This window comes from Anomalospiza imberbis, chromosome 10 (assembly GCF_031753505.1).
Source record: "Anomalospiza imberbis isolate Cuckoo-Finch-1a 21T00152 chromosome 10, ASM3175350v1, whole genome shotgun sequence".
Lineage (NCBI taxonomy): Eukaryota > Metazoa > Chordata > Aves > Passeriformes > Viduidae > Anomalospiza > Anomalospiza imberbis.
The window spans coordinates 24,930,134-24,940,429 of record NC_089690.1 but is presented as its reverse complement, the minus strand read 5'-3'; positions in this window follow the sequence as shown (position 1 = coordinate 24,940,429).

Sequence of the window (10,296 nt, the reverse complement as noted above, 5' to 3'; positions counted from 1 at the left end):
GACAGCAGATCAGGTGCCTGCAGCTCCAGGATTCTCAGCCCCCAGGGAAAGAGTGGGGTTTCAAACACAGCTGGGAACAACACATGAAAGTTTCCTTTCTTTAACAGCTACATTTGGCCCTTGGACTCTGGGGAAATTCCTGTCAGAAGGGTATAACTTCCACTGAAGTGCACCCCACTCTCCATTACATCCACGTTTGCTCAGCCTCTGCTGCATACTTAATCCACCTGAAGCGAGAAACCCTTTTCTGTATCACAGTCAGATGCTGTAGAAGTGAGCCCAGTGTCCCAGAGGATTAGAGTCTAGAGGATCCGAGTTAATTGCACTCTCTGGACAGACTGGGCTCCAGTGGTCAGTGTCCAAATGAGGAATAAGTAGCAGAGGAGGATCAGCTCTTCAGAAACAAAAGGTCCCATTTTCATGCAAATAGCATTCACTTGGAAGAACAATGAAGGACATGTAAAGAAAAGTCAGACAAAGCAACAGAATCCTTCTGGTCTGAAGGTTTAACTATTAACAAGATTTCAGAGGGTTTTTGTGTTTGCTTTTGCATCTCTGGGTGGGAGTTCATAGATGCAACCAAAAGTAAGTGTCCAATTTGCTTTAACTTTGTTTTTGTCACCTAGGTCCTATTCACACCCTCAGATGGGAACAAATTTCAACATCTGTTACCAAACTTCTGAAGGAGGAAGCAAGTATTTAAAAAAAAAGAGGAAAGAAAAATGCCATAAAAAGCAGAATGGTGGCAATGCCAACAGCTCTCCTTGGCAGGCACTGGCTGTGAAAGGGGCTCCTTTGGAAGATCTTGGCAGCAGCACCCTGGGCCCAAGGTGAGTGAGTGCCAGGAAAGGGGGCGGTGGGAGACAAGGGAGGGCTGGGGGAGCCCCTTGGCACAGGCACAGAGAGCTGACAAGCAGTGGGACAGCCGGGGCTGACACCTGCAGCACTGCTACATCCCTGGGCAAAACTCCAGTCGTCAACTGTCACAGAGGGAAAGTGCCAGGAAAATGTATATACACTGATAGTTCTTAGAATAAATCATGATAAATCATGTATTCCTTTGCAAATTTTTCCATGCTAAGCCTTGGTGACAGGAGACATCTCTGTTTGTTTGCTTGCTTTTTGGTTTGGTTTGTTGTAGTGTTCTTGCTCCACTGACACCAGAGCACACCAAGAACACATCACATCCAACTCATGAAGGGCTGACTGCTGCCCAGCATTTGACTCCAACCATGCCAGTCACTTCTAGCACATTTATTTGAAATGACAAAGCAATTACAATGGCACCCTTCATGTTGCCACACATCCCTGAGTGCAATCTGCAGCCTCAGCCCTTTCTCCTCCCGCTCCTGCCACCATGGTCTGACAACCCACCCTTAAGGTGCATCCTTCCCCTTAAAGGGTGGGTCATCACAAACAGCTGGTTTGCTTGGTTAGAAAAACAAACCAAAACAACAGTTAATAAACAAAAAAAACAAAAAAAAAACCAAAAAAACAAACCAAAAAAAAAAACACCAAAAAAACCCCCCAAAAAACCAAAAAACAACCAAAAATAAACCCACAAAACAAAACAAACAAAACAAAACCCCACCCTCAAATACTTTCCTAAGTACACCACCCCATGCAGGATCCTGCCCCCACAAGGTGTCCCAGGGTCCTGTTTGCAATGACCCAGGAGCCCAGGGGACTGTGAGGGCACTCCCAGCTGCTGGCAGACCGTGCCTCAATGCAGCAGCACAAGAGTCTGTTTTAAACACGGACAGCAAAGGATATTTAACTTTTCTCCTCAAAGCCATTTGCCAAATTCAGGAACTGCTTTGGTCAGAAAAGCAGTGTTACTTTTAAACACCCCCTGTGCCCAGGGCGGATTTTGCACGGAAACACTCACAGCTTTGGAGACAAAGTGCAGCCCCTGGCACCTCATCTCTGTGAGGGAAAGACACGGGTTTGGACATTAAAATATTAATTTTAGCTTTTGACACTTCCTGTGTGTTTGGGTGAGTGCCAGGACACGGCCACAAGTGAGGGCAAGCCCCGTGTGAGGGGAGGGAGGGCGTGCAGGTCCCAGCCTGCTCCTGCCTCCCCTGAGCGCTGCCGCCCTCGGCCACCACCCGGCACCTTCACTGCCCAGCTGGGGCGAGCGGCAGCAGCGGGGCCACAAAAGCTGTCATGAGGGGGTATTGGTGAGATAACAACACGGTAAGCCCAGCAGCAGCCCCGCAGGCTCTCTGGCACAGGTGCTGGGCAGCCCTCGGCCCCACTGGCTGAGGAGGCCTGGAGCCACGGTGGCGGCAGCCACCACGGCCTCAGGAGCAGGCAGCATGATGCCTGAAGATTTCAGCCCTTCTATTTTTCAAATCCTGTGCTGCATTAGTGCATAACTCTAAATTTCATATAAAGTGTTCACTACTGTCTTCACACTGTGGTCACACAAAACAATCCCTCTGGGCCTGAGATCCAAGGACACCCCACAGCCTCAGGCACCAAAAAGTACAAACAAAAGTGAATTGGGGGGAGCAAACAGGGGGTAAATGACTTCATTAGCTGAAGCTGTAATTGGAGCATTAACCCCTGACATGGCAAATGGACCCCATTGGCAAATGGACCAAACTTTTAATTGTCTGAAAAACTGGTGCCCGTTGTCCAGCTTGGGTGCAGCCTCTGGGAGGCTTCTGACTGCCCAAGGTGAACCTGTTTGAAGGCCTTCAATAAATACCCACTTTATTCTCTGAATCTGCCCAGCCTCTGCTCCAGGCAGCCCCTCCAAGGCACCAAGCAGACACAGACCCTTCTCCTCACAGGTAAAACCACTCTTCTGGCCACGCAGCGGGACGTAAGCAGTGCCAGGATAGCTCACCACAGCTGCGTGGGGCTGCGATTCCCCTGCCCACACGCGTCACAGCGCACAGCTGAACGTGCTGAGAAACACAAATATTAGAAGGCCTTAATGAGTTTTATGGCTCCTGCAAACAGCCCTGCACGGTGCTGCCCTTCCAGCAGTCAGAGTGAAAGAACAGTGGCTGTTAATGAAAAGTCTAGGGAAAAAGGCAAACTGAAGATGCAAAGCCCCACCAGCTCCCTGCATGGACGAGCACAACACGCTGTTCTGGCAGAGGCGGTGCTTCAGGAACAGCTACGGCAGATGAACTCAAATTGTCAAGGAGATTCATACCAAACATTTACCTTTTAGTGCAATTAAGCAACTTCATCAAAAGCACTGAATGAAAGCAAAGTGCATTTCCTTTGCAAACCTTATTAGAGAATTGTCATGCTTTCCTCTTCCCACTTAACATTTCAGCCAGCCATTCGATATTTGGTAGCTGCTGCTGTTATAAAGGCAACTTGGTTTGAGTTGGCTTATTGTTGGCTCACACGTTTCATGGGCTAACACTAAAATACTGGGCCAGGGAGAAAGAGTGAGCATTTCTGTCCATGACATCTTAATTGAAATTTTTTAAAAGCTGTTATAAAGCACAGAAAGAAACGGTCCAAAAGGCTTAATGCAAACCTGCTTCATGCCTCACAGGGGCTCAAGCTACATTGCAATTGTCTGCATTTTTCTTGGAGAGGGGGGATGAGTGTCAGTTCTAAGCACCTCCTTTCCAAATACAGCAAAATGCTTCTCAAAGCACTTTGATCAGGCAATTCTTTTTCCCCAGCCTGTTGCTGCCAAAAGAGGAGCCCTCCTTGCAGTGCTGGGGATCTGGATGTCTTCAACTGAATGGGGAACTGAGACCAAAATAGGGCAGCAGACAGAATATGCTTAATTGGCCCTCATTTCCTTCCCAGGTCCTGGGCTCAAGCCAAGGCAAGTCTGACAGCTGTGACCCTTCCAACAGGCAGCTGTCCCCAAAATACAGCTAAGAGCTTGATAAGGACCTAGTTAGGGCAGCGTTTGCTGCATGCCAGGGAGGTGGCACAGAGACAGCCAAGGCCTGGGGCTTGGGATGGAGCTCAGTGCTCATTCCCAATAATCACCACCCCGCATGACAAAGGCAAATGCGCCCCAGAACGGCTGCCGTTCTCCTGGCCATCCAAGCAGCTCGCTGCCTGGGGCTAACCACACTTCCCCTGGCCCAGACCCTGACCTGGGGCTCAGTTTCACAAGCACCCTGTCCACAAAGGGAAACACAGCACGTTTAAACAGTTCTGCCAGCGGTGGGGTGGGAAATCACCTGTTTGCTGTTCCCAGCCACATTCATTGCCTGCCCATTGTCTGCCACATTCACACCACGGGTGCTGCACGTGGTGCCATGGGATTTTTCCAACATTGCTCAATAACTGGGCGTGACCTTGGATTTTAAGGAGGATGTTGTGTTAGGCTCTCATACCTCAGTGAGCAGCCTCAGAGGCAGCTGCTGCTGCAGCCCTTCAGGGTGTGTGCCCCATGGCAAGTGTGTGCAGGCTGTGCCACAGCCACAGGGCCATCTGGGATATGTAGAAAGCTCCTTATAATCCAGGGACTCTTCAGTAGCACTGGAGAAGGCCAGGGATGCGGAGTGATCTCAGAAATTTGGAGTCAGCATCCAGCCCACACACTGAGCCCCGCTCCTGCTCCCTGTCCCCACAGCTGTCTGACAGCCCTATCTCACTCCGAGGTCTTGCTGAAGGCATCACAAAGCCAAAAACAATCTGCTGCACAGCCTGGAATGTGGGGCTGCCAGCCCACACAGCCTCCCCTGCTCCCCTCCCTGGGAGCTGGGGCTGCAGATGGCAGTGCAAATCCAACCTGTAGATGTGGGAGTCTGTGCAGGGTTTATTCCATCCTGGGTTTTTTTTTCCCTGGATGTTTATGCAGTGACCTCCAGTGCTTATTCTTAGCTTGCATAACACCAATGCCGCAGTTTACTAGGCTGCTCCTAAATATTTGACCTACAAAATGATCAGTCTAATTTGGAGACCAAGCTGAACTCAGCCAAGTCATAAAATGCTGCCTCACATTACTACTGGCAGCTCTTAAAACCTAAACCCACAGCTGTGTCAGGTCCAGACCTTTCTGTTAAGGGTAACTGCATTGGCCTGTATTTTCCTACACACCCCCAGAGGCCATTAACATAGTGCTGCTGGCTTAATTGCCACAAAGACTTCTGTACATTCAAAACCACTGAGCTGTAAATCCTTCATTTCTCAAATCCAGCTTGCCAAATTTCTTTGTGCATTGCAAAGCCACTGCCCACTTGCCCACCGGTGCTTCCCAGGCCTCCTCAGTTCCACCAGACCCAGGCACACTGCAGGAGAAAGTACCAAGGGCCAGGGACAGCTTCAGCTCCCAAAACCTCTGCAGAAGGTATTGCTCTGATGACACTGGAACATTTTCAGAAGGAGCTCTGTGGACAGGTAACTGCCAGGGAGGCTGATAACACCAAGTGAAAGAGGACAGAGGATGCTGCAGGGCAGGAGCGGGGGATGGCTGCTTGGGGTGGCCCCTGGGGCTGCCACAGGGATGGCTCTCCTTTTCTGCCTGTGCATAACTTCCTACTTTAGGTGGAGGTGAGAGGACAAGCAAAGTGGAAAGTTTTGTAAGGAACATTACTCAGTTTAAGCAAGTGAGCCACAAACCAGTTCTGAGAACTGAAAGGTAAGGCTGAGGAGCCAAAATTTAGGTGCAAAGTTCAGGAATGGAAGAGGGTTTGAATTTCAGCCGAGGCCATGGTCAGGGGCAAAACCACATTGCACAGAATGTTAAAATTTAGAGTACCAGAGCAAGTCAGCTTACAGATGCTTCTTTGAGTTTCACTTGCAGCAATTTTTGGAGAAGGGAGAATGACTTAGGGGACTGACTGTCTTTCTGGCAGTGGCAAGCACATAATGACCATCTGAAAAGGGGGAGAAATGAGATGGGGCCCGATCCAAAGCCTTTCCTGTTACTTCAGGGAGAACAAGTTACTCCATGAATAACAATTGGGAGAACAGAGTGACGTTCCAGAGAAACCTCTTGAAAATAAAACAAATTTTAATTTCAGAGGTTTTCTTCAACATAAAATTGTCTTCTTTTTGGAAACTTCTTTCCCAGTCAGACCAGGAGAATATTCAATCATTGCATAATGTGATTTCAATTCAAATACAGATCTAAAAGTTCAAGTAGGAAATTACATACTTGGCCTTTTCACATTAATTAATCCAAATCAGTAGAGTAACACACTGGCTTTCACTGGAGAACATCTTTGTGCTAGTGAGAACAGTTAATTAGAGCTGGCACAAACACCTTCCATATCCAGCATGAATAATAATATTCCCAGAGCAAATTTTCTCAGCAAACTTGAGGAAACAGCTGATTCTTGATTCTTCAGCCCACCCACTTCTTCAAAGATTTTAATAAGAGAGAAGGAGTTAATTGATGAGCAGCCCCTGTGCTCTTCCTGCACCAGCTCCAGCCCCTCCTCTGATGTGAGCTGCCAACACCAGAGGTGCCCAAGCCTGTACCATCAGTCCCGGTGCCAAGGCTGCCTTGCACGTTGTGTCACCTCTGCAGCATCCTCCTGCTGCCTCCAGCAGGACATCAGCCACAGGCAGTGACAGGGCTCAGGGCAAGGGCCGGGGCTCTGGGATGTGCTGCACCACTCGGGTCTGCTCCGGATCTGCCCCGGAACTGGGGCCTGTGGGGCGAGCTCTGCCATGTGAGACCCACCTGGGAGCACCCCATGGAAAAGGGAACAATACATGAAAGGAGATGATGGGGAAGGTCACAGTGATCAGCTGAAACTGCTGTGGAGGTAACTCCAACCTAAATCAAGAGATTTTCCTTTCATTCAATAGATACCAAAAGCAGCAGCCACACAGGGACAGCCATTTCTGCTCAGCACTCCCCTCCTCACCTGCAGGCACAGCAAGTCAGAGCCAGCTGAGCTCCTGAGGAAGCAGAGAAACACAAGGGGTCGTGTACACAGCAGCCAGGAAAAGCAACAGCCAGTGAGTGGCACCCTGTCCTAAAGTCAGTCGTTTGTTAAAAAATGCCACTCATTAGAAGTATCTGACACACAAGGGTGTTCACATTGTCTAAAGAGACAGATATGCAGGAACTCCTCAACTGAGCAGTCAAAGGCATCCTCTAAGAGATATCCTTACTCTCCAGAAACAAAGACTCCTAAATTCAATATGACAAGTTCGATGGTCCAAACGCTGCTTCAAGCTCCAGTTCCCTTCCCAGTCCCATAGGGCCCTGCTGGCAAGTAAGGCTGGACACTGTTTTGTAGACACTTTGGTCAACAAAAAATGTTTCTTTTAACACAAAATTTTTCATTTATTCACATGATACTTCACCATTTTATTCAGCATTTTAGATAAAAATTGTTTTGAAACAAGAAATATTAATTTAATTACTAAAATGTTAAAACAAATGCTTCAGCTTAACATCAGAAAGTTTAGCTGCTTCCATCCCTTTTTATACTATTACTTTTTTTTTAATGGAAATATTCACTAAAGCTCAACCCATATGTATTAGAGACTTTATTCCTTCACACTCTGCTTTTTGTTCATTTAATCCAGAAAACATTCCCTGCGACGGAGCTGCAGCACCTCAATGATTTCACTGGGACATCAGGAATTGCACTTGCCAAAAGAGCAAGAAACAGGCATTTACCTGTGACCTGGGAAGCTATTTTTGTTGATCACATGGCTGTCCAAACATGCCTTTTTCTGTCTGGGAAGCTGTGACAACATCCACAACACTTGTTCTTATAACATTCCGGGTGGAATTCAGAACGAGAGCAGCCAAATGCTTTGGGAACAACTTACACATCCTAAAGCACATACATGAGCATGTACAGGAGAGAGAACAGGCTTCCCTTAGCTTGGCCTCACAATACACCAGAGAGCTGTTCCTGCTGGGCTGGAGTCCATTCCCAGCAGGGACATCTGGCAGCTGCTGCCTGCCCAGATCCTGGTGTGACACCCGAGCAGGATGCAGCCACGCCCCCCACCAAAAACAGCTCCCCACCGGGCTGGTGGAAAGCCAGGTCCTTCATTCTCCATCAGGGTTTGAGCACTCCTTGTCCCAGGGCTGCAGAGATCCCAAAGGGCTGCACATCCCAGGATGGGACTGGACTGTAAATGGAACTGCAGAGAGCTTGTAATAAATAAAAAATTCATTTATGTTTTAATAGGAGACACTGAGGTACCTCCACTCAACTGCTAAGTTAATAATTTTCCCGATCTTCTTTTTTCTTTAAAAAAAACCCCAAAAAACTCAAAAAACTCCAACACAAACAGAGCTCAGAGGTGGATGCTCCTAGAGCTAGACTAGCTTTGACTTACTGTGCACTGTCTGTCAGAGCTAAACAACTGCCTGAGCCATGGTGCAATATGCAAGTATTAGAAAGTAAATTATTTTAGATGCCAGCCATTATCACAGTGACCCATATTTTAGGGTTTCAACTGCATCTCTGCCAGTCTTCCTAAATCAGGTTTTATTGCCAAGCTTTTATATGTGCCACTGTTCAATCAAATAAAGCAGCCTTCTGCCAGAGTGTGAGCAAGATTAAGAAGTAGAACTGACTTATTTTAAGTTCTCTTAAGAGCAAGGGGCAACAAATGCAACCTCAGAAAATGAAAATCTGAACCATGAGGGAAATTTGGAAAACACAGTTTCACAACACAAGCTGGTTTTCTTTTTAGTGGACAAGTCTCAGTTGGCTGACTCCTGCTAACTGGATTTACTGGAATGCATCTATCACATTCTTAGTATCAGCATTTTAGCCTTCAAGAGGCATGTCTGAAAGGTTCAGGTTTCCCACAGAGTAGTGCAGAGTTGCTTCCTCAGCCCAGAGCTGATGGAAGAAGAGAGCAGTCAGGCAGAGTCGGCTGGGCCAGCCTGGGAGAAGAGGCTTTGGCAAACACAGTTACTGTAAGGTGCAGCTCCCCTCATGAGGAACCCCAGGATGGAAAGAGCACCCACACACTGAAGAGTTAAATGCAAAATGCAGCAAAAATGACTGTAATGAGCGAAACATGAACTTCCTCCCTGACTGACCAGAGACTAACTGTGGAAAGAGGAACAGTCAAGGGACAGTTCAGGAAAAATATTCTGACACTTTCCTACCGAAAGGATGAAACGGGGAGAAAGCCTGGGAGGGCACTAAGGGACCCCCATTGCTGTGTGTAGTGAGGAAAGGAAAAACCCCAAAGGCCAGCCCTGCAGAGCCAGCCAGAAGGCAACTGCAAGCTTAGGTCACGTTGGACACATTTCTTGTAGAAATCAAACAGCTGGAAAAGCCAGGCTGAGCACAAAGATCCAGTGCCCACAAGCCACCCAAGCAGCAGAGGCATCTGTCTGCTTCAGAGACATGAGCTGGGCAGCTTCGCCACACAGGCTGCCCTTGGGTGCCCCAGGGATGGGAGAGGGGAAGAGCCCTCCAGAGCCTGCAGGCATGGGCAGCTCCCCAGCGGGTCAGCCACATCCCCACAGCTCTCCCATCAGCTTGGGAAGGGCCTCTCCACTGCAGCATCCTCCCACTGCCCAGCTCCTCCATCCCACTGCTGCACCCTCCAGCTGCTGCCTCCCATCAGCTTTGTGGAGGACATGTGCTTCCCCTTCCAGACAAACACGTACTTCACAGATCAGAGGTAAAAGACTTTATTATCCCATGGGTTTTTCCTAAGAAGTAAGATTCCCATCAGACAAAATATACAAAGCATCTTATGTTTTCTTTCTACAACTGCATTCTCATCCTATGGAATAGTGACCACATGAGCTGACCCCAAAGAACCAAGGTTTGTCCTTACAGCTGCACAGTTAGCATATCATGCAGAACCAGAGGGGAGGGCAACAGGCCTGTATGGTCACCTGAGTGCAGGCTCAGGCTTCTAGAAATGAAGAGAAATGCAGGGCTTAAATTTACCAGTTACTTCCATTAAGTGAACCAATTCTCTGACCCACTTCTTGTCATCCTCTTGGCAATTAAAGGCTGGGACTAGCAGCAAGTTATTGCCTAGAAAACACAATGCTAGAAAAGTAAATACCCATCTGGCAGTGGGAAACTTTCCACACCAACCTGCAAGAAGTGCACATAATTCTTCATTTTACATCAAGCTTAAAGCAGAATGAAATCGAAGTGTCCTCCTCTATTTGACAGAAATTAATATTTATAGCTATGTTTAGATAAAATAATAAATACTCAGCCTCTAATGACATACTAATTCCTATTGCATTACATGACCATCCTGAGATCCTGTTTTGTTTTCACATAATTAACTCATAAAATTAACACTCAGAAGTTTAAAATATGTTAACTTTGCATTTTGGTTCTGCTGAGTTAATGATTGTACTTGCATTTACTTTATCCTTCCTCTTCCAAAACA